Here is a 25536-nt window from a genome sequence, read left to right as displayed (position 1 = left end):
GAAAACTGTACACTACGGACCACGGCAGACCTGTGAACAGGGGGGAGAGTGCTCCTGGCTCTGTTGGGGAGAGGAGGGCCATGCCAAGCACAGCCCATGGGCACCTACATCTCTGTCACCAGCTGGCAGGCATCACTCCCAGCATGCTTTTAGGAGCCCTCAGGGGGGCTTCCTGCCACTGATCTATGAGTAGGAAGTGCTTGGCCTCACTGCTGGAACAAGCTAAGACATTTGAGGCACAAGACCGCATTTGTCTCTAAGACCGCAGACAGACATTCCATGCAGTCACCCTCAGCTGCTTCTGTCTCCCTGTCTATCAGAGCGGTGACAACGGCCAAAGTGGCTGAAGGGAATCAAATGAGCCTGACCCATGGACTGAGGCTGCCTTGGGACCCAGCACGATACACAGAGTTCTCCCGCTCGCTTTTCACTCCAGCTCCTTCAGCTGGACATCAAACATGCACACACATGCCCCACTCACATACACCCAGACACATACATTCACACATGTGCACACACTATCCAGAAGTAAATGTCACTTTAAAGTATTTGAGGGCAGTGACTTGCAGATCTATTGAACCTGAATTATCCCAGCAGCAATTTTCCTTTCAAGCCAGCATCAGATTTGAGTCCGTACTGACGGCCCGGATGCTGTGTCACTGAGTAAGAATTTCACGTGGACTGTGTCAAATCGAGCCCAGCACACAACTCATCCATAATGGGCCTTGCTAAGAGCATTTAGCCTTGTGGCTCCATCCACTCTGATGTCTGTCTTAGAATTGTGTCAGGAGCTAACGGCAGAGAAAGAGGCCCTGTCATTTGGCTTAATTGGGCAATCATTGGGACTTCCTCCAATAAAGAAAGGAAGCCAGGGACCTGCGGCTGACCTCCCAGGGCTGTGAGGGGTCTTGTGCCCAGGAACTGCCTTCCACAGGATAAATATATCCGAAATTGCCTAACTTCCCCGCCTGATCTAATTAGTAAACACCTTCAAAGGGATCGAGCTGACTTTTGAGACAAAGTCTGCCACACGCAGCAGAGGTGAGCAAATAAATATTTAAAGGGCACATCTGTGTAGGTGGAGAGGGGAGGGGAAACAGATTAGAAACAGATATGAGTTAACTTTGGGAGTTATGTTGTGCAATTGTCCTTGCCCTCACTCCTCCGTTGGCCAAACGTGCCCCTGCTCCCAGGCTTCTGGGGACCTGGCCCACTAAACACGCAGCCACCCAGTGTCCAGAAAGAGCTACCCAAGACATGGACTCACCCTGATCAGAGCACTGGTCACTCTAGCACGATGGTTTTGGATGTTAGAAGTGAACATCTATCTAAGGGTTTGAAACAGAGCAGTGCTACTCGGCAAACTTATTAACATGCAAGTGACAGCTAAAGGTGTTGCTGTTGTTTTAATCCATCCAGGATTTAACCTAAAGGACTGACTCCAATGATGGTGCTTCAGGCACCACCAGCAGTGATCAGTGGCACCTCTAAGAAGACCAGCCCTTCTACAGCATTTCCAGACTCTTCATGCTTTTTTGGTGGCTTGAGGTCAATGATCACATAGCTCCCACCACATGTGCTGCAACAGCAACTAACGAGACTCCAGGGTTCCACAAAGGCTTCGAAGGAATCAGAGTCCATGGTGCAATGAGGTATAAATGAACTGTATCAGTTCCACTTCCCTTTTAACACTCTAGGAGGTCTGGGGACAGAAGCATTGTCACCACTGGATTTAAACCTGGGAGCCATACTTGGAATGAAGCTCAGTTCAGTTCTCTGGAGTGGATCAGCTGGGTAGACCAATATAAGCTTCTTAATACATCTGATTGCACATGTCCCAGGGGAGATGGGGGGGGTGGAGAATACCATTCACGGAGCACCTGCCGAATGCCCGGCAGGATGCTGGGTGCTGCCAATTCATGATCTCACTTAATCCTCATGGTGCACTTACAGACTAGGTATTACTCTTCTCATTTCACAGAGGAAGCTGAGAGTTAAGTACATCAGATGGGCCACAGACACTCCAGTCTGTTTTGTTTTGTGTTTGCTGTTTATCGATTTGGTTTGGGTTCTTCTGCTGGACCATGCATATGATTATTCATTCAGCAAAAATTGTAAAATACTTGAAGGCAAGAATCTTGTCTGTCTTCTCTCCACTGTGTTCTCAATGCACAGCTGAGTATGGGGCCCATGCTCATTCATTCATCCATTCACTCAATATACATTTATCAGGCATTAGGGATACAGCGGTGAGCGAGATCAGAAAGTTGCTTGTTATCATGAAGCTTACATTTTAGCTGAGACAATCAATCAATAAAAAAGCATATTAATGAGGGAGGGAAGGAAGGAGGGAGGGAGGGAGGAAGGGAGGGAGGGAGGGAGGGAGGGAGGGAGGGAGGGAGGGAGGGAGGGAGGGAGGGAGGGGAGAAGACAGGAACAAGGACAGGGAGGAAATAAAATTATCAAAAAGTCATGAATGTCACTCAGAGACCTGGGATGGAAGATGTAATGAAGAGACGCAGGGTGGGACCATGGCTTGAGCATTCAGGACAGGATTCTTGAAGGAGGTGGCCTTTACTCTGAGATCTGAATGATAAGGAGGATGCCTTAGATGATCAAAGGGAAGAGACTGTAGTCCAGGAGACTAGGAAAGCCCTGAAGTGAGAATGAGCTTTAAGGGTTCAAAGGCCTGAGAAAAAGCCCGTATGCCTTCAGCAGGTCAGTGAGTGACAGGGAGTTACACAAGATGATGTCAGTGAGGTAAGTAGGATCCAGGTGACACAGGGTTTTGTAAGCCAGAGTTAGACTCATTCATCAAATATTTGTTGACAATAAATGCACAGACCTTGGAACACTGTGAGAATGTAAGTACCAGTTGCCATTCAGGAGTTGACAGTTGCATCAGAAAGATGAAAGAAATCCACATCTATTCACTCAAGAAATATTTACTGAGGTCCTAGTGTGTACCGGGCACTGGGGTAGATAAGAGGGACACCAGGGTGAGTAAGCCACACTCACTGCCTTCAGCCAGTTCACAGTTTGAAGGAGAGGCAAGGGCACAGTACAGGGCAGTGGATTGTTTAATTTGAGGAAACACTATGTGAGCACATGGAAAACATTTATCTCAGCCTGAAAAAAGTCAAGGAAAAAGTTAAGACAGCATATGAATTTTTTTAAAAAGTCAAGGAAAAAGTTGAGGCAGCCCAGATGAAGAGTTCAGAGACGGGCTGGACCCTGCAGACTGGAAAGGTCAGGGAAATTTGCATAGAGAAAACTGGACTTGAGCAGGATCTTCAGGAATGAGTGGAACTTGGAGGTAAGAGGGAGAGGTTCCGGCTGAATAACAAATGCGCACAGGTTTAAATCAAAGGTCAGAGCTGAAGCTGGGTGCTCAAAGCTCCCCACAGCCTCTGTTCCTCCCAACCGACACCTCTGTACACATGCTTACCCCTCCATGCTCGTCTTCCCTCTGTGCTGAAACACAACTGAGACTGTCTGCTAACCACTCCCCGCATCGCTTAGCATCCTAGTCACTCTGAAGCGAAAGTCTGACCCCATTCTAAATAAGAAGACCACGTACATCTCTCTGACGGTTGAATATCCCAAGAAGAAACTCCTAATTACACGTGTCTCATCTTGGGAGAGTTCTTTTCCTTGGCAAAAAGAGCCCTCCTTAAATGCGATGGAAGTTTGTTTCCTTGATACAGCTGTTCATTGATACTAATTTTAATCTCTAAAGTATTTCGGTCAAATATGACTGAGTATGAATCAATACCAAAGCCCCAGGAGTACGTAACAATAAGCATTTCTCGCCCGTGACTCTATGGGCTCGCTAGAAAGGCTCGTTGCGTGCTGCAGGGTGGTGGGGGTCGCTGGGATCTACTTGTCTCTCATCCGCCTCTGGGACCAGCAGGCCAACTGGGACACACTGTTATTATGGCGATGGCACTCTAACTTCTGCCTACATTTCATTGGCCAAATCAAGTCACATCCAAGCCCAATGCCAACAAAAAAATTCAGGAGGAGAGTACACTGTGTTCACCAGAAGACCATGACAAGGAAGAGAGACAAGGAGATACAAATTGCAGCCAATCATTCAAACCACCAGAGAAGTTATAAAGAATTCATCCCACTTCTCCCACTAACTTCAAATCTCAGAAAGCAGAGCTTATTCTCCTGCAGAAATCCTTACTTTCCAGGTTAAGTTTCCCTAACTTCTTATGCACCAGGTTTTTAGGACCCTTCTCACCCTGAATACATTCTAGTTCATTAATATTTCTAGCTAATTTTGTCAATCAGATGTGGTCATGGTACTGTCTTCCACTGTGGATTTGCCAGTGCAGGACAGTGGGTGCTTCTGCTAGAATCTGACGCCTAGTAAACACTCCAAAAGTAGGCTTGTGATTCTGCAAGCCAGCTAGGCAATTCCTGCAGTCTGGGCTGGGCGTGGTTGAACTCATCTGGGCTTCCTTGTTGTCTGTAATCAGGTGGCAGATTGGCTAGGTGTTGGTTGGTCTGGGATGGCCTCAGCTGGGATACCTGGGGTCTCTCTCCGCATTGTCTGCCTTCCTATGGAAGGCTGGCCAGGATTATTTACGTGTCAGTATCCGGGGTCCAAGAGTCCAAGAATGGAAGCTGCATGCTTGAGGAATGGTACAACATCCCTTCTACCACGTTCCATTGGCCAAAGCCAATCACAGGGCCAACCCAAAATCAAGAAGGAGGAAAATAAACTTTACCTAATATGGGAAAAGCTGCAAAGTACTTGGCCATTTTTGCAATCTCCCCTTCCAGGGGTATTCTATAATACATGCTATGAATGCATGGAAAGCAGCCAGGCTTACCCTGTGTTCTGGCTTATGCCACACTGCTGGCTTAGAGTTAGAATCCGATTAACCACCTCAAACTTTGAGTCAGGAGCTACTGCCAAGGAAATTGACATTATATTTGTATTTATGTTGTTGATCTGAACCAAAGTATAATCCTTTGTATTCCATCTCATTGTTTCAGCTGGCTTGGGTCCTCTTGTATCCCCTCCTGTAATAATCTTTTTTATGCCTTTTCAAAGAAGTTGCCAAATTCTGGACAACATCTTCATGTACTTCTTTACTGTAACTGGCTTAAGTGACAAGTAGTTATCAAGTTGGTTCTGGCAGTTTAAGGACAGGGACGATCACATTTTCTAACATTGCTGGACATTCTATGGAAGCCATCACAGTGCCGGGCACACAGCTGGTCCTTGGTTACCACATGAAGTCACGCAAAAGTGAATCAACATTCAATGCAACACAGTTCCAATGAGGTAAATCAGTGGCTCTTCCATTCTTTTTTTCAGTTAAGTTCTTTTATTTTTTAAGATGAAATACTACATGAAAATCCAACATGGAAACCAGATAAACACGGGACTACTTTAGGTAGAAGAGTGAACATTCCTGAAGTTCTTGCTACTCAACTTCTCCAATCCCAATCTCCCCTAAGGTATCTGAGGCCCCCTTGGAGGCCATGGAACAAAACTTGAAAACCATTGAATGAAGCCAGCATCTTTCAAACTTAGCTAAGAGTGATCCTCCCTAAGCAGTGACTCAGAGCACACATACACAGATAACTGAAACAAGTATGTCTCAACACTACTTCACCCTAAGTGCAATACACTCTATGTTTTCTATTTATTTCATTTTGAAATGTTGGTCATGAACTACTAAACTGATTTTGCAACCCATTACACAGGTCATTCCCCACAGTTAGAAACCGAAGGACTAGATGACCTCTTGAAAAAGTAGTTCAACATTAAAACTATTGGCCTATGGTTCTGTGTCTTCCACACCCTCATTTCCACTGTTCATTCTCAGGAATGAGGAGAGGCTGGTTATGGGCACCACCAAAAAGAGTGGAAGTTAAGTCCTAGATAAGCCATAATGATGTTCCCAGAATAATGGAGAACATTACCTTGTGGATACTAACAAAATCAGTAGATGAGACTTATGAGAAGAGTTTACTGTAGGGTCAGGCTACCTAAGTTAGGTTGTGCCAATTATAGTTACTTGGGCTTATTACTTTATCTACACATCAATAATTATCTCCTCTGATATTTAGGTCTAATAGTAATATCTACCCTGCAGGATTGTTAGCATTAAATAAGATAGTATATAATGGACTTAGCACAGCCAGGAACACAATTCTAAAAATAATAAGGAAGTCGATGGCTTTTTTGCCCCAAAGGAGTGGGCTCAATAATAAAACAAGGGATGAATTGCTCTCTCTGTCCCCAACCCTTATTTTAATACTCAGAGGGATCTGAGTTCAAATTCTTGTTCTTCCACTTACAGTTGTTGTCTTAACAGCAATCTGGAATGACTCAGACTTTCTGAGACTCGAGATCCTCAACTGAGTAATGGAAATAACACAACCCATCTGAGAGAGATGCTACGAGGATAGTTGAAATAGCAAATGTAAAACACCTGGCACAGTGCCTGCTGCATAGCAAATGCTCAATAAAAAGTACGGATACAGAGAAAGAGATCCTGATAACATCCAGTAAAAAAACATCAAAGTGCTTTGAAGGCAACTGTTCATATTTTGAAAATAATTGAAGAACATTCAACTTGTGTAACAAACAGCCAACCACAGCCAAATCACATTGGTTACCTCAGCTATGATTTAGTCATCTAAAATGAAAAGTCCTACCAAGAAGTTCCAGCAATATGAAGTCATAAAATCCATCATTTTTTGATGTGTGTGTTTGTGTGTGTGTGTGTGTGTTGCATCTGCTTGGCTCAGCAAACACAACTTCTCGGGGCCACAAAATGTGTTGGGGTTTCATGATAACTAAAGCAAGTCTCTACCATCAAGAAACCTATATAATCAATCAATATCTCAACATCACTCCCTTTTTTATTGAACACTTACTATGTGGCAGGTGTGTTTACAGACATCACTTCATCTAATCCTCAGAGCAACCTGATCACACAGGTTTTCTTATTCCCATTTTACAGTTGAGAATCCTGAGGCCACGTAACTGTTAAGAGGCAGAGCAAGAACGTGAACCTGGATCTCTGCAGCTTCCCAGCCCTACTTCCAAGGATTAATAGATGTAAAGATCAAGAGGTAGAACGTGAAACACCAACTGTCTGGCCCTTCTCTGTGTATATCTTAGCAGGGTCAGGTAAGAGCTAAGAGCATGGCTTCAGACTTGGCCAAACCTGGCCTCAAGTCTTGCTCTACCACTAATAACTTTTAAGTTCAAGTGACAGAGATGACCAGATGGACAAATGACATAAAAGGAAGTTTTGCATATGCATGCAAGCCCACACACCACCACCACCACCATAGACTCGGTGATGAAAAGTACCTTAGAGAACATCCAATTCACTCTCCTTACTTTTCTCAAAAGCCAAGAGTGGGTGAAAAGGAGAGCACCAGGAACTTCCTGCCCGAGGTCCCACAGGGAAGGAGAATAGTCACCATTAAAACAGGGGGCATCAGAACCCCACCCCCAGCCCAGTGCTCTATCTAGAGCCCCACCCCACCCCAGCTCTCTGTATATAAATGTGTGCAACTTTTCCAATGGTTACTCCCCAAATCAAAGGAAATGCCTGGCCCAGATAAGGCAGATTCTGCAGGAGAAAGCCTATCTTATTCAGAGATTTTTTCTCTGCCTGCTCATTTGCTGGGGTCACAAGAAGGGCAGGGGAATTCTCTCACAACATGACTCCTGGGTCTCCACACCCAAGAATGCAGGAAGGTTTAAATAAATCAGACTTCAGGCAAGAATTCAGACAGGCTCCCCCATAGGCTTGGTGCTTTTTTCCCCTGGTGGATGCCATCAGCTGTCCTGTTGCTAAGAGACCAGAGTGGGTGGGAAAGGCCAATAGCCATATTTTTCAAACTTATCTACAAGAACAGTTGTGCCTTTGCCTCCTCAAGGGGTTTGGCTTTCTTAAGGACAGGATACCACAAGCAGGCCCACGGACAGAGTGAGAGTCCATTTCTCAAGAAATGAACTGAGTTTTTCCTGGACATTCGGTGTCATCCAGCAGAGTCCGTGGTGCTGCCAATGACGGGCCTGATGCAATGTTTGGGAAAGAGCTGCTGAGTACACATGACTCAACAAAATATTCGGATTTGCATCCCTATCTCTTGGGAAGACGCATTTATCGGCACCAACAAGTGCCATGGAGCTGATAAAAGTGCTGGGCTGCCTTTGTCATGGAGAATTTTAAAGGAACCTTAAAAACCAGGAGGGGTTGTGGGGAGGTGAGAATCTGAATCACTCTGGGACTTTCCTTTTCGATTGCATTCCAGTCGGACAGACCTAAGCCTGGCAGAGTCATTCCATTGCTCAATGTCAAAAACATTCGCCTGGAATGTGAGACATGTGAACTTGGACACCCCCTGCAGCTGCCCCGTGTGGCCGGCTCACTGCATCACTATAAACACACCCGTCCCGAGAGCAGAGGCAGAGCTGGCTGGGCCAGGGGAGCAAGGAGGTGGCACATTTCAGATCAAGGAAGACAGAGACACAAAAGTGAGCTTTGGACAGCCTTCCTCCCCCAAGGCCTTTGTACAGATTCACAATACACTCTGATGAGCAGAGCAGAGATGGAAAATGAGCCCTTGGGAACAGACTGGTGGATTTTTTGCCCTTAGAAGAAAGCAAGAATGTGAATTAACTTCCCCTTCCTCTGGGTTTGTACCTGGCAGTTTGAGGCAGGAAAAACAACAAAAAACTGCTACAATCCCTTATTTCCAAAAACTCTAAGAGTGATATATATGGATATCTAACTGCCTGTTCTGTACTCTGCCCAGGGACCCCTCCCACTTTGGCTTAAACAGTCATGGTAGCAGTCCTTGCCACCCTAGTATAAATGAGAACATAACTCAGCATACCCAAAAAGCCCACTTAAACCTTGCAGCATGTTCCAGAGCTCAGTGCCCCAGACAGCAAAGAACTAATGGCAGGCAGAGCTTTTTGGGTAACCATATGCAAATCACATCACCCCCTCTTTACCTCCAAAACCAGTACAGAAGGAAAGCGTCGCCGGCCATGTGCCATCCACAGCAGAGAATGACGGGGTCAAGGGCAGGGTACTGTGCACAAGGGTCAGGACACAGAGGTTCTAGAGAATAAAACACTTAACCTAAACCGAACAGGTGAAATCAGACTTTATACACATAGATGCATGACCTATGGACATGGAAGATAGTGTGGAGAAGGCCTGGGGAGGGGTGGGGGTGGTTGCCGGGGAGAGGAAATCAAGGGGGGGGAAAGGGGAGCATCTGTAATACTTTCAACAATAAAGATAAATTTAAAAAAGAAAAAAGAAATAAGTAAATCGAACTGGCAGATGTTAGGAACTCGATGGCTTTGCTCTACCACCGATGAGTATCTATAACACCTTTTCAGGTGCACCAGGCTGCAGGACACAGTGGTCAAAACAGCCTTGGAAGTCCCTACTGCACGGAAGGTGACACTTACTGCTGAAAGAGTGTGATTCCTCGGGCCAGCTGTCACAGATGGTGCAATCCTTCACACAGGACAGCAATTAGCTGAAACAAGGCCAAAGCACTGTCACCCTTCATTCCTAACTGCCCATCTGGGTTGGCAGTTTTGTTTATCAAAAAGGCACTTAGAGTAGCAAGTGGAAGGGCTGTTCAAAGAAGATTCTAGAACAAAGTTAAGTGTGTCTTTTTGGAAAAGTGAGGGCGGGCAAGAGATCCTAGGCAGGGTGAGACCAAAGGCAGGGGGTTCAGGATTGAGCTTACTGCCCTTTCACTCCCTGGAGCTGGGAGGAAGAGGTGGGGTGGGAGGGGTTAAGAGATAGGATTGCAATAACTCTGACTTCAGGGCACAGCCCACTGTTGTTTTGATTATGAGCTGCTTGATTTACTAGTATCCTAGGCATTAGCCTCATTGCTCCTCCTTCACAGTCTGATAAAATGTGTGCAACTTCATGCAAGTCTTTCTCTTTCATGTGACAAAGGGCTGAACCAAGCGACTGTGTCCAAGGCCATAGCTGTGATTTCCGTAACCACATTCATAAGTTATCTGTCACAGGACAGGGTTGGATCATACTGGCATATCCTCAACAGATAAAGCAATAAGTCACACTGATAGCTAGATTAGTATTTTGAGCAAGTAGTAAAGACTGTGTCCAATTCTCCCTAGCATTTTCGAGAACATAAATAATAATGCCATGTACTGTGTGTAGCTGCCCCTTAAATAGAAAGATGCTTTGTCATAGGTTGAAGATCCAGGTGATCACCGCCCAGTGAAACTTTGGTATTATGTTCCTGATGCCCAGCACAGTGCAAAGCACATAGTTGTTGAATAAATCTTTTTTGGTTAAATCAGGGGCTCAGTGGAACTCAACTTTGATAGATTGAAAGAAGACAGTTCTCTAATGAGTAGCTGAGATTTTGTCCATATAGGACAACCTGAGCCAGTCAATCAGTTAGGGCCAGGACTCCTTGTCCCCTCCTCCTGTATTTCCTATGTTGATCAGCACTGCGTCCCTGCCCTTCCCTCACATCTGCCTGGAAAATTATTCCTAGTTTGAAATGCTTCTCAAATATCCACTCTGCTAAAAGCCCGTCCCTGCTGTAGATCTAAGGACAACTGGTCACTTCCTCTTTTGTGCCCACCCTGATACATGGCACATAGCACAGTGCCTAGCAAACAGTATCACCTGAATACATTTTGATTAATGAGCAAATGAATACATGAATGGTGGGTAAGAATACAGACAGTTTGAGTCAATGAATCTACAGCAATTAGGTGCCTACTAGGTAAGGAACTGTCCCCTGCCCTTAGTTAGAACCACATTCCACAGTAAATGCCTTAGGGGAAGTGGGTGAAGAGCAATCTAAAAATGAAAATCTCTGCAGATTTTGTGGTACCCCAACAATCCCAAAGCATTCGAGTTGATCCCGAATAACATTCTATAAAATTAAGTGGCCAAAAAGAGCAGTAAGGCCAATACCACCCCTTAAATATTACCCATTTCCCACCATCATCTCTGACGGACTCCCACTCACTCTCTAAAAACTAAAGAAAGCAGAAGCAACTACCTTCCTCCTTTGGAGACAGCATTATATTTTAAAATAATGTTGGTCATTTTCACAAGTACCTTTGACTCATACAATTTGTCATCCAGACACATATTTCCTCCTGGGCCTGTCCCATTTCCTCTTGGAAGAGGAAGGACCATTCTAGCCCAAGGGACCAAGACTTGGGAGAAAGACCTGGTCTAGGGCAAAAGCCTCCAAAGCAGAAGCTCAAGGACTTGAGTTAGAAGCTTTAGCCACGTGGAAAAGAGAGAATGTCAGGAGGGTTCCCGACCAGTTCCAAATTCCATGGGTATCTGGACTCTTAACGTCCACCCTGGGCAGACAAGCTGTGCTGAACCACTAAGCTAGTGAAGCCATTCTCTTGGTAAGCAGGCATTTTATTTTCCTCATGAAAATCACGTGAACATTCAAGTCATAGAACATACATGGCTTTGGTGAGGAAATCTCTCTGTCTGACTATGCATGTTCCAAATCTCTAGTAAAGTGTCTAGAAAGGTGGCCCGTTATCTCTGGAGATGTGAATAGGATTGGAGGGTAATTCAAAGGAATTTTTACTATTTTTCTCTATAAGCTCCTGGATAGTTTGATTTTTTTTCACCACAAACGATTGTAAGATTTGAAAAATAATAGATTTGTTAAAATGAAGGTAAAAATGGGTTTGGGCACTTTGACCTCTGAGGCTCTCTTTCTCCCTGGCAGCCCCAAGAGTCTGGGCTGTGTGGTTTCTTCACTCCAGTCATGGGACCTCTGGGTCCAGATTCTCTTGTCCATCGACACTTACTGGGTCACTTTGGAGGGAAGGGAAGGGTCCAAGGGAAGAGAAGATGCAACTAAAACTGGTCCCAGTGCTAGGCTGAGCCTTTCAGTTGCATGATCTCATTTTCACTCTCTCCTAAAACCCCCACCAAAGAAATACTACTGAGGATGGGAAGACAAACTTCAGAGAATTAGTGAGGTTCTCAGGGTCACACCGCTGGTGAGAGACAAAGGGCACATTTGCACTCAAATCTGCCAGGCATCGGAGCTCCTGCTCTTGAAGCTGTGGTTGGCACTCCGCTCCACTGACCGCTGTCCTTCAGCGTCTACCAGGAGTCCCGGCCAGGCCAGTGACACCCTCACTAGACCAGCCCCGGCCTGGCCGCTCCACTTTCCCTCTCACATCAGGAGAAGTCACTCTTTGAGTTGAAAAGGAAAATGCAAAGCTGTTGCATTTTACCACCCCTGGGGCGAAGCAGGTGAAGTGGGTGCGATTAACAACCTCTCACTACCAAATTACCAGGCGTATTCTGGGACTTCCTCATAGTCAATGGTGTGATTTGAATGCTCAGGTTTCTCATCCACCTGTCTGCTCCATAATAAGTTCACTCAAGTCCAAAAAAAAAAAAAGTGATAAAGATAAGCACAACTAGGGGATAGAGAAGATTCAACCAATATGAAAATGTCGGGGGGGGGGGGGTAGTCAAAGTGGGCCAAGGATGAGTCAGCAGGGAGATGTGGATGACAGGAGAGCTGACTGCAACTGAGCAACGTTGAAAGGACTGAAGTGACAAGGGTGGGACAGTAATCTTCACCCTCTCAGCAGGACCAGGGCCCGGGCCTTCTAGCTCTCTGAGGCTCGGTTTCCTCCTTTGTAGAATGGAGACCCGTGACAGAGACCATGCAAGTCCATTGCTTAGCAGAGCACTGGACATATGGCAAGCTCTCCATCAACTTCTCAACAATGTTAAGAGGAGGTACTATCAGTCTACCCATTTTACAAATTATGAAACTAAGGTGACAAAGCTCTCAAGTGGCAGAAAATAGACTCACACCAGGTCTGGCTGATTCTAAAGTCCATTTTCATAACCACTAAGCTATACTTCCTCCCCCCAATAGAAAATTTAGAACACAAAGAAAATCCCCCATCATCTCATGACCCTGAGATAAACACTTTTACCTTTTAAATACTTTCAGATTTGCTTTCCCACAATTGGGGTTCATACATTACATTTTATTTTACAACTTGCTCTTGTATTTGCCAATACACCCTAACCATCTTTCCAGGTCAATAAACCCCTATTCTGCTAGTCATTCTTGATATCTACTCAGTACTCATACATATGAACAGTGGATGTGCTATAATTTATCAACAGATCCCCTGTCATTGAATATTTAAGTGGTTACCTTAAGTTTTTCACAAGTGTAATCAATGCTACCATAAACATCCTTGTTGCTAAGTCTCTGTCTTGTTCCTACCTGTTAGGAGGTACAGAAGCACTGGGGCTGGTTCTAGGCTAGCCATTGGGTGGAATAATGAGACTTCAAGCCTCATTCCCTGAGAAAAGTACAGACGGACTGACAGGAACCATCCTATCTAGAGAAGGGAGACTCCAGAGACAGGAGTGGGGATAGGACAGCCTCTGAAGGCTGTGGCATAGTGACTGGACTTTCTCCAATGGTCTTGAGCAAGTAGGACCACAGGGCAGCAGGCTTCCGCTGTACATGCAACACACTTTCCCACAGACTCAGTTGCCAAGGGATATATTGATTAACCTGCCTCAAGAAAAGGTAGGTTCCCCACAGTGTCAAAAGTTCAGATATATGCTGACCTCTCCCATTCTTCAGGGATATTAGAGAAGAAAGCAACTAATCCTAATTTTAGGATTGCCTAAATTTTTAAAATCTAAACTCTATCTCTGACTTACTGACTTGCAATTAAGGTTGGGCACCTTCTCATCACCAGGTATGTGACAAAGACCATCTTGTTTAATTCACAGAAAAATGAATTAGGAATGGATTGCAAGGAGATGAAAACTAACTTCCCTCAATTAGCACAGCTGGTAACTCCTGGGAATTCAAACTTAGATTTTTCTGATACCAAAATCCTTACCATCAGAGATAGTGATTAAAAGCCTGAATTTTAGAGGGAAACAGACTTGGGCTCAAGAATATTCCTCCACTTGCTGGCTGAGTAACCGTGGGCAAGTGATTCAACCTCTCGGAACCATAGGGCTCCCATCAGTGGCAGCAGGATAATAGAAGGACCAACTTCTGAGCATGACCGAAGATTGAAGGAGGCGACTCATGTGAAATGCTCAGCACAGAGCCCAGCACAGAACAAACTCAATAAATGTTGGGCAGGATTAGCCAGCTGGCATCTGCGAAAAGAAAGGTCTAGAAGAAAAGTACTAAGGTTTGCAGACTTTGCTCTGTAATTAATTCTCCCAAAAAGAGCCCATCTGTGTCTATCCATGAAGACCTTTGAATTGCCCCAGGTCTCAGAGATGAAGTTTAGAGCATTGACTCACACACTCCATGTATTCATCTAGCGCTAGGCCCTGGATTGGGCTCCATGGTTATAATGAATTAGCAAGATAGTGCGGGTACCTGGCCTAATGGATGCTGCAGCTTCCTGGAGGAGAGAGATCCTAACTAACACTTGACGATAACCAAAGGTAGATACTCCTACTACAGGGGAAAAGCAAGATGTTATGGAAGCACATTGCAGGGCACCCCACTTTGTCAAGGGGAGTAACGGTAAGCTTCACAAATGGGTGCCGTCTAAGCCAAACCCTACAGGAGGAGGAGGTGGTGTCCCCAAGCAAGATCCTAGGTGAGCAAGGTCCTGGGTGAGAGGGTGAGAGGTCATGATCAGACTGGAAAGCTCAGCAAGAGCTCCTGTAAGCACAATTAGACTTTATCTTGAGGGCGACGAGGACCCATACTTCAGGGTTTAAGCCAAGAAGTAATAGGAAGAGACTGGCATTCAGAGAGCCCATCGGGTACATGAATGGATCAAGAGGAGCAAGCCTGCTGGGCCGGGCGTCGCTCAGGGGTTGAGGATCGACCTAAGATCCAGGAGATCGAGGTTTGATCCCTGGTCAGGGCACATGCCCGGGTTGGGGGCGCCAGGAGGCAGCTGATCAATGACTCTCTCATCATTGATGTTTCTATCTCTCTCCCTCCCTCTCACTTCCTCTCTCTGAAACCAATAAAGATATATTTAAAAAAAAAGAGAGAGAGAGAGAGAGAAGCAAGCCTGAGGGCAGAAGCTTCTGGGAGATGACGGTAGTCCCAACAAGAGAGTAACAGTGGGACACAGAAAGTACCTGGATGGGGAAGACTTTGAGGAGCTAAGTGGCCCAGACTATCCACACTGGAAGCAACCCCTGGGCATGTGGGAGAACAGGGTTTTCTTTCTGGATTCTGTGTGGAGCTTATTGTGGGAGCTCCCATTCGCATACGAAAAAGCCAAACCAGGAAAGATTTGGGTGTCAGACTCCTTTATCTTTCCTCTTTGGTTTCATCTGTTCAAATCACAGCAACTCAGAAGACTCTCCTGGTGAGCAGAGCAGATTTTTCCAATTCCTGGCCCTGAAGGTACAGCTCTGCACAGCCTCGCCTCAAGTCAGCACAGGGGAAGGAGAGAGGAGAGCTGAGAGAATCGGGAAAACCAGTTCTGAATAATAACAGGTCGCCTCTGTATAATAACAGCTTCTGGTTTACACAGCACTTTCATAGACATTATCTCATTGGATTCTCACAGTAAATGGGGAGTTGGGGGTAGGGAGGGAAACAAGGCAATTAACATTAGTCCCACTCTTCCAAATATGAAGGCTTGTGGCCAGGGAGGTTTAGCGATCTGCCCAAGATTACAAAACCTGTGAGTAGTAGAGCTGAGAATGTCAGTTTTATGACTCTAACTTCAGTGACTCGACTCCCTCCCTTCGAGTTATTTTTTGGGGAGTGAGAGTGGTTCTTTCCGCCTCCAGAGAAGGATAACTAACGAATGTGTGCCCATCAACTCCAAACAACAGGACAGTCAAGGACAGAAGATCCCTGAGTGGACAGGGCACACAACAGGGCAGTTTTGACTGCTGCGGGCAGGGGACATTGATAAAAAGGGAATATAATCTCAGCATGCCCCAGGCTGGATGTATAAGAAGCAGGAATATACTGGGCCCAATGGGACTGTGTGAGGTGAGGGAGGAAGATGAGGGCTCCACGCAGAGTCGGGCCTGCTGGGTGGGCGAGCCCTTCAGCAGTCCGAAAGCCCAGGTAGATGTCAGGAAGCAAGAGCAAATTCCACAAACAGCGCCTCCTGCCCTGAGGAGGGGCACTCAGGGGATGGGTTCTTGCTCTGGTGCCTGCCCATGTCACCAAAGAGTTGCTATGAGGACTTGAGGCTCTGCTTTGGGACAACTCAGTGAAATCCACAAAGCAGAAACCAGCTCACGTGGCCCTGCCAGCCCTGGGTGCTGGCAGCTGATCAAGAAGCTGTGAAAAGTTCCTGTTTCAGGAGAAGTTGAGCCCTGTTCCTCCCACCGAGGGAACCGCAGAAAGGAATATTGCAAAGATGATCCACAACAGCCAGCCAGGAGGAAATGGCTTCCCAGGATTCTGCTGAAGACCTATGAAGGTGGTCCTGTCATCTCCATCCTGACGTGGGGAGAATCGGGGCACAGAACCGCAAGCCACAAGCATCCTTGGCACTTCCTGCATACCCAATGTACCCCCACATTCTAGGCAAAGCCTTTCATGCCTACCCCCTTCAGTCCTCACGGCGACTCTGCATTATGTTGAGGGAACTGAAGCTCAGAGTGGATAAGCAATCTGCTCAGGGTCAGGTGATCTGCAGAACTGAAATTGGCTGGGAGGGCGGGGAGCTCAGAACCCATGCTCCTTCCACTCCCCACAAAACCTGTGAGTTTGTGTGCTTGAAATAGCATGGAAGGGAGAGGAGAGGAAAGGGGCATGGAGCAGGGTGGAAATTGTGTCTTAAGCCACCACCCTGACTCATTCCCCTTAATAAGCATCTAGTGACAGCTGAAGTGTCTATCTGGGGTGAGTGGGGGTTTATAAAATAGAACTTTGAAGGGGAATCCAGACTAGGGGTGACTGAGGCATGAATCAGAGTTGGTGACTTCCAGGTCAAAGCAGCCTAGATGCAAGAGGAACAGTCCAATGCTATCTAACAAGTTGGGGACCCAAAGGGACCATGTCAGTTCCCTGCTTCCATCGCCAGCCTTATTTCAAATTGTTCCCTAAGAAGCAAACTACTATGGCCAAGCCTTCTTCCAAATCACTGATATACAGACCTCCATCTGCCTCAGGTCTCTGCTCCTGAAGTGGTCTCCACTGAGAATGCTGTTTCTGTCTTCTCTGCCTTTCTAACTCCGACTTGTCATTGAAAGCCAAACCCAAGTCCCTCCACTTCCACAAGGTCCTGATCTAGTCTGCTCACTCTTAGATTCATTGAATCATGCATTTAGACAACATCTGTTAGTGTCTACAACTCCTGGACACTGGAAAACAGGAATACAGTGATAGAAGACTGTCCCAGCCCCCACTGCTTAGTAGGAAAGGGAAATACATGGTAATAGAGAGTAATAACAAAAAGAGCTTGGAGGATGCTTTCATGTTACAGAAATGCTCAACTTTTCTGGGCTACGGAGGGGCGAAGAGTTTCCAGAAGGAGGCAGTATCCTTGACATGTTTTGAATGATGGGTGAGATAAATGAAAAGCCATGTACTGAGAGTCAAGAGACCTGGGTTCCAGTCAATACTCTGTCTCTGTCTGTGCTGACCTGGAGCAAGTCATCTCACCTCTTTGGACCTCAGGAGGGGGTGGGACTGACACAGCAGCCAATATCTCTCTTGCCTGAGCTCTCCTTTCCATATTGTGTGACATTGTCATTGCTCATCTTGCATCTTGTATTTCCATATCTCTATTTCTTTGCATGTAAAATGGAGATGCTAACAACCAAACCTTGGGACTCCAGAAGATTCAATAGGAGAAAGTGCTTTGGAAATGCTAATATGCTGAGCTCTGTGAAATGACTATGTGGCTGTAGGGCAGTTCCTCCACTGTATGTCACCCGAGGAAGCACAAGACCTGGGTTCTAGCTCAGATGAGCCTTACAGTCGCCCTTGCTTACTGCCTTGAGAAAGTGTCTGGGACTCAGCACTGGGAGGAAGAACTCGGACAGTGCCTAGCAGACAGACTGAACTGAGGAGATGAAGCTGGGAGTCCGGTAGAACAATGTGGCTAGAGCTCACAGAACCCAGGACACAAAGAGGAAGCTTCAGAAGTCTGCACTACACACCCATTGTAATGGCTAAAATGAAAAAGACTGACCATAGTGTCGATGAGGATGCAGTGAAACAGGAACTCTCCTACATTGCTGGTGGCACAACCACCTTGGAAAATAGTTTGACAGCTTCTTAAAACGTTACACATACATCTTTTTAAAAAAGATATCCAACAAAGATTTCTATAAGGACGTTTATAGCCTGGCTGGGTGGCTCATTTGGTTGGAACGTTGTCCCCTTATACCAAAAGGCTGTGGGTTTGATTCCCAGTCAGGATACATACCTAGGTTTTAGGTTCGATCCTGGTCTGGGAGTAGGGGAGGCAGCCGATTGATGTTTCTCTCTCACATTCATGTTTCTCTTTCTCTCTCCCCTTTCCTCTCTCCCTAAAAATCAATAAACATATCCTGGGGTGAGGATTACAAAATTTTAAAAATTTGAATGTTGATAGTAGCTTTGTCTGACATACCAAAATTGAGAACCCACATGTCCATCAACAGGTAAATAAACATACAAACCATGGTATATCACACAGCAGTAACAAGGAATGAATGATTGATATAGGCCACATCATGAATGAATCTCAAAATAAGGATGCTTGTCGAAAGAAGCCACACACACAAAAAGTATATTATGATTGATTCCATTCATATAAAGTTTTAGGGGGTGAAAATTAATGTACAGCAATAGAAAGCAGATCACTGATTGCCTTAGGGATAGGCAGATGGGGGCATACAGCGAGAGGCTGCAGAAAAAGTTGGAGTGACTAATGTGTTCATTACTTGATTGTGGTATTGTTTGCATAAGTGTATGCATATGCCAACATTTATCAAACTACACTTTAAACATATGCCTGGATTTCAGGCTCCATCCCCAGTAGGGAGTATGCAGGCAGAAGCCAATTGATGTTTCTCTCTCATTGATGTTTCTCTCTCTCTCCTCTCCCTTCCTCTCTCTCTAAAATTGATAGAAAGGTTTTAAAATGAATAAAAAAAAAAAAAAAAAAGCACTGCTTTCTTTAAAAAAACCCTCTCTGGTAGTTCTCATTTGTATCCTGGATTCAGAATACTTTTAGTCATTGACCATTTAAGTATTTATTGAGCAACTACTATGAACAGGAAACAGTCCTATAACTTGAAGGAGCTGAACTTGAAGGAATTCACAGTCTAGGGAGAAGACACACAAGTAAATAACTACACATAACCTAAGTGTGTGCTGGAGGTAAACAGCAGGTGAGGGGGTGTGTCCTGGGGAGGAGCTTTAAGTCAAAGCAGGAAAAAGAGGTAACACCTGAAGCATTTTTTGGAGATGGAAATCTGATATAACTTCACCAATGAGGAAACTGGGCTCAAGGTTTTAAGGAACTTGGCTGGGACCCAATTCTAGTATGTGGCAGGGCAGTTCCAGGATCTAGACCCAGGTCTGAGTGACTTGGAACATTTCCCCCTCACACTCAGCTGCCATTTCATAAAAGTCCTGTCCCTAAGCATGACAGACCAGTGGGGGATTCTAGTCCAGCCTACAATCTCATCTCACATACAAGTCATACAAATTTAATGCTTTCTGTAAAATAATCCCAATAAATACCTATTGCTAAAATGATGCTGTATATAGTGGAATATTAGTTTGAGTCAGAAACACATCAGTGTCTTCAGGTGTCTTGAAATCATCTATACAAACACTAGTCATCAAAATGTTCGAGGTGCAACAGATTTCCCATTTATCTAAATTTCTTGGTGTGCATCACAGAAAGACAGACAATCAGACATCATTTGTCTCCTGTCAGGAGTACACACCACCACCTAATGCGGCATCCTTGACTGAAATCCTATCAAGTGCCTAGGTACCATTTACAAAAAATATAGTAAACCACAGGGATACAACTTGAAAAAACCACACAGAACAAACAACTCAGTGTCTTCAATAAATAAACTGTGAAGAAGTGAGAGTGCTGTGGACTGAATGAAGCCCCACCTCACCAACACCAAATTCATATATTAAAGTCTTAACCCCCAGGACTTCAGAATATGACTATATTTGGATATAGCATCATTAAAAAGATAGTTAGGTTAAATGAGGCGATTAGGGTGGCCTTATACAGTATGACTGGTGTCCTTATAAGAGGAGGAGGTTCAGACACAGAAGTGCAGGACCATGTGGAGGCACAGGGAGAAGGTGGCCAGCTGACCAGCCTAGAAGAAACCAACCCTGCCGACACCTTGATCTTGGACTTCCAGCTTCCAGAAATGTGAGAAAATAAATGTCTGCTGTTTAAGCCACCTGGCCCCTGGTACTTTGTTATGGCAGCTCTGACAAACTAATATGATTAAAGGAAATCTAAGAGACCTATCAACCAATTGCAGTGGATGGATTTCATTTAAATAATGATTCACACACAAAAACGGAATCCTGCACACGTGTTTGTTGAGCACACAGCAGGTTCCAAATTAATACCTAAATGAATTAATTCATATTTATCTCTTATCTCCAAAACTGGTGTTCTGAGCATTTTTCAACGCACCTTTTATGGAACTGAAATCAGTCTCCAGTTATTTCTACCAACCAGTCTTTTGTCCCAATGTCTGGCATCACCTAGAAAAAATCTTAACTTTTCTTCTGTATTTGAATGTTTTATGTGAAAGAAGCTGCACTGACCCATGTACGTCTTCTTTTTTCTGCCCTAAACATATTGCTCCTTCACCTGTTCCCACACCATGGCCTCCAGACCCTCCTGAGTCATCATGCTCAACATGAAGTCTTCCCTGCCCATCAGAAAGTCTTCCCTGCCCATCCAGAAGGTCTTCCCTACCCATCCAGAAAGTTTTCCCTGCCCATCCAGAAGGTCTTCCCTGCCCATCCAGAAGGTCTTCCCTACCCATCCAGAAGGTCTTCCCTACCCATCCAGAAGGTCTTCCCTGCCCATCCAGAAAGTCTTCCCTCCCATCCAGAAAGTCTTCCCTCCCATCCAGAAAGTCTTCCCTCCCATCCAGAAAGTCTTCCCTCCCATCCAGAAAGTCTTCCCTGCCCATCCAGAAGGTCTTCCCTGCCCATCCAGGAAGTCTTCCCTGACTATCCTTGTTAGAAACAGCACTCCTCAGGCTCTGTATCCTTCCTCCCTTTACCTTCCATCACTTTTTTTTTGAAAAATAATCCATATGATACCTTTATATGCACCTTTCCCAACTGCCTGTCTGCGCCCACTACGCTGTAGGCTCCCTGAGAGGAAAGATTCTGTCTCACTCTCTGCAGCATCCCCAGAACCTAAGACAGAATCTGTCTCATGGCAGGAGCTCAATCAATAATATCAATATTTTCTGAGTGAATGAATAAATGATAGCCATTGGTCAAGTGGGATGTTCTGTTTCCTATAACAAGTACCTTTTTTGATTTCACCCCTTCCATTTAAATGAACTTAGCACAGAGACTGGAAAAAACAAAAGTAAGCTCTGTCAGCTGCTGTCCTGCCCCTTCGGCACTCAGGTCACCCAGGATGCAGCTGGACAGCCTGCAGCTCCTTGGTGGCCATCTGCAGGCCGCCAGGCCCAAGGCAGCTGGGCCCGGAGACAGCAGGGGTCCGTGGGGACACATGCTTCAGGCGGACTCACATCACCAGGACACATGCAGCTTTCTCCTGGCTGGATTGCTTTTTGCATCTGCCCCTGTGTGTTTTGGCTTGCGAACCTCTGTTTACAATTCGAGTCCAGAAGGGACAGGAATTCCACAACACGGGGTTCACGGAAGCCGCTGTGCCTCCTGTTCTCATTTCCCCTTGTAAGAAGGCAGTGCAAAGAAACGGGAATCACCGGCTGGACTTAAAGCCACACGGACCCAATTCATGTCCAGCTATCGCCGTTACTTACTATCCTTGTGACTTTGTGCAAATCACATAACCTTGGTAAGCCCCAGATTTTTCATTTTTTAAAGTAAGATAAAGATGCAAATTTGTTATCAGAACCAGAACCAATATATAAAAAGAGTTGCATGTGGAAGTCCCTTAAAAATTTGATATTATTAATTACATTTTCAGGTGATGCTCCAGTATGTCCTATTTCAGGCAGAATCGGGGGCTTGCCCTTGACTCCACTCTCTCTAAGACAAGAAACCACTATTTTAACAATTCTGCCTCTTGATATACCAGGAATATACTGACTCCTTCCTCTCCCTTTGAGGGTCTCCATGGGAGGCCTGGTCATTACAGGCGCAGACTCGGGAGTTCTCCGTCTGGGATGGCACCATGTGTCCTTGAGCTGGGTGACCTTGAGCAAGCTACCTCTCTTCTGTGTGACTTGGTTTCTTCATCTGCCAAACGGGGATGACAGTGGTAGCTGTGACACAAACACTATAGATTGACTAACCTTTTCCCAACCCCCTCCCCCATTGCCACCTCCCAGAAGCAAGCTGGGAAGGCAAATCTCAGAGTTCCCAGCCCTCCTTGCAAATGGGGGTGGGGGTGTGATTCATCCTGGCCCGAGAGACACAAGCAGAAGACTTCGGGTAAATGCTGACTAAGCTTCAGGATTACACTGTAATGTCTCTGTGGAGTGTTGAGGGAAAGGCCTGGCAAATGGTGCAGAGGTGCTTGTGGAATGAACGTGGGAAGGCAGAGACTGTGCGTGAGTCAGAGTTCAGTAACGGGGGAGATGAGCGCCAGGGTGGTAGGAGAAGGCTTCGGGTGGCGGGTGATGCTGGAAGAGAAGACAGGGTCTGGAGAAGTGAGGCGTGAGTGTGGCAGCAGGACTCAGCCTTTGGCCGGAGAGGAAAGAACACACGCTCGGGCACCCTTGAGCACTGGCCTGGGCACCCCCACCCCAGGCTGCTTCAAGACCCTCTCAGGGAAGCCTGTCCCTGGAGTGAAGCCAATTACAGGGTCAGTACCAGGGACCCACCATTCATCGTCGGACTTATGAATTGGCTCCACATCACCAGGTTTATGTAGAGAGCGTTCCAGTCGCCATAGTGTGAACAGTGCCATTCATCTCGCACTGCCTTGTGGCCTGCAGGCCAGACAGGGCACAGCTTTGCGGGAAGCCCCAGGACACAGGGTTGCCAACAGCAAGGTCCCCTGGGGGGCCTTGGTGGATCAAGAGTAACCACAGGCGGGCTCAGGGGAAAAAGCAAATGATCACATCCGAAACCCCTTCGTGCATGCTGTCCCCGCCGGAGAGCTGCAAGGCCATGCCGAGGACCCCTGATGGCGTGGAGGTCATGGAGAGAAAATGAGAGAAAAACCCCCCATGAAGGGCCCTACTCTGGCCAAAGAAACTGCTCCTCACTTTCCTGAATCTGTGTGGCTATCTCCCACCCACCCACACTGTAGAAATACTGAGTGGCTCTTACGTGCCCCACCAAGGTGACCAATTACTGTGCAGAAGGTGTGTCCAGAGGCTGATGCTGAGCAAGGGCTGCTAACCCCAGCCTGGAGATTTCTCAAATATGTAAAAGGTTATATTATGCTGGGCACTCAGTAGCCCTTTTGAAAACATGTTTGAAATAGCTTCAGTGTCCAGTGTCTTGTGGGCTTAACCTGGAACACAACCAAGGGAGTGTTCTCTCCACAGTGCAAATCGGACCGTGTCACTTTCCTGCTCAGAACCTGGGGGCTCCGCTTTGAAATGGAAATCAAAGCTCGGCCTGGCCGGTGTGCCCACCGCTTACCTCTTTCTCATTTCTCTTTACATGCTGGGCATCCCCAAACTAATTTATATTCTCCAGACACACAGGGATGCTCATCCTTGCTTGCCTCTGTACACGGTTTCATTCATTCAATGATTCATGCATTCACCGAACATTTATTAGGCACCTACTGCATGCCTCTGTGACAGCGACAAAGATGCAACACGAGAGTGCCTCCGTGAGCCGAATGCAAATTTCTCAGGTTACCTTCCTGGGAATCAACAGGGCAGGTGCAGAAAAGCTGGGCTTTGAAGCCAAAAAGACTGGGTCAGACCTCAGGCATCCACACACTCTGGTTTGCTGGGATGTTCCACCTTTGCATCCAGTGGCTGGTGAAATTCCCAACAGGCCCCCTCTTCACTTTCAAAAGGGGCCACATTTGGATGGTAAGTTACATGGTCACCTCATTCCAAACTCTGCTTTCCCTTTCCTACCTGTGAGAACCTGGGGAGAGGGCTGAAACTCTCTGAGCCTCAGGCTCATGGTCTGCATCCCAGAAAGAGCAATGCCTGCATTCGAAGGTAGAAGGGGGAAACAGGGTCCTCCTGCCAGGTGCCCCGGGGGGTGAGTGTCTAATCCACAGAAGCTGTTTTTATAGCATGCTTTGCCTTATAGGAAGTGCCCTCATTCACTCTGCATTGTTCCCTGACAAATGAAATGAGACCTAAGATGAGAACACATTCGGATGAAGACAGAGCAGGTATGTTTATGGATAAGACGGACCTGAGTCAGTAAGACATGGCTTAGGTGGCTGCTGACCCGATGGCAAACTTGTAGAGAGGGGCGCAGTTACAAGATTTAAACTTCAGTTCAAACTTCTAGAAAGCAGGACTTCACTACCCTCCTCGCTGGCTGAAATTTCTCATAGAGTTGGCTCAGATGCCTCCAGTGGACCCAGACGGAAGGAAGTGTAGACTGATTGGATGCCCAGGACCAGGCAGAGGACAGACACTGACACACCATCTGCCTGGGTGAACCCCCTCAGCCACAGCCATGACTCATCCATGGCGAGAAGAGCCCATCCCGGCCTGTCGAACAGAGATTGTGCCAGTGATTCACCGCTGCCCACCGGAAAGCCCCCTCGTTAGGTCCTGTTTCTGAGCTCTTCAATTAGCATCTGAGGCCACAGGGCGGGGACAGATCTGCGGGCTGGGCGGAGTGGAGCTTCACTAAGCAGATTCTGGCTCAGCTGGCTCGCTGGGTGGAAACCTACAAACTGCCAGAGAAAGAATTTTAATAAAAGCCCCACATAACGGTGGAAAGTCTTAAAATTTCAGAGATCCTTAAGGGTTGAGGACCTCACCAAGGACAGAAGAAAGTGCCAGAGTTTTACAAAAGTCAGAAATCTATTTGGATGAGTTTGCAGAAATTAAAAGCCGCATTAACTTACTGTTTAAAGATCTAAGGTATCTATCCCAAGATAGAGGATGCGCAGAGACAAGGTGTCTGTGGCGTCTAGAATAAAAGGGAGATCAAGCCGGGAGTCACCCAGCCCTGCTTTAGAAAGACACACTCTGAGGCTGGGAGGTATTCGTGCCTCTAGCGTGATTCTGAGTTCTCTAGTGTGGGTCTAAAGGAAGTGATTAGTTTTCCGGAAACGTGTTAGGCAAAATGATTATGGTATATGCACAGAGGGGAAAATGATCTTAGTAGCTGTATGTTCACTCATACCACTTGTACATGAGACCCCATAATATCACATATTTTTCTTTGAACACAATTAAG

The 25536-nt window shown here is 46.2% G+C and overlaps 1 long non-coding RNA gene across 4 annotated transcripts in view; it reads right to left on the bottom strand.

The window, feature by feature from the left end:
• Positions 1 to 25536, bottom strand: part of LOC308547039 — a 302009-nt gene that overhangs the window by 39623 nt on the left and 236850 nt on the right. The window contains exon 6 of one of the 4 annotated variants that reach the window (XR_013997433.1): positions 2507 to 2586. The exons of the other annotated variants lie outside the window; for them this stretch is intronic. This is a non-coding gene — a long non-coding RNA (uncharacterized lncRNA). Of the gene's footprint in view, positions 1 to 2506; positions 2587 to 25536 lie in introns of those variants that run through there. 4 annotated transcript variants of the gene reach the window in all.

Source organism: Miniopterus schreibersii (genome assembly GCF_964146895.1).
Source record: "Miniopterus schreibersii genome assembly, chromosome: 17".
NCBI lineage: Eukaryota > Metazoa > Chordata > Mammalia > Chiroptera > Miniopteridae > Miniopterus > Miniopterus schreibersii.
The sequence above is the reverse complement of the archived record's forward strand: the minus strand, read 5'-3'. Positions and strand labels throughout refer to the sequence as shown.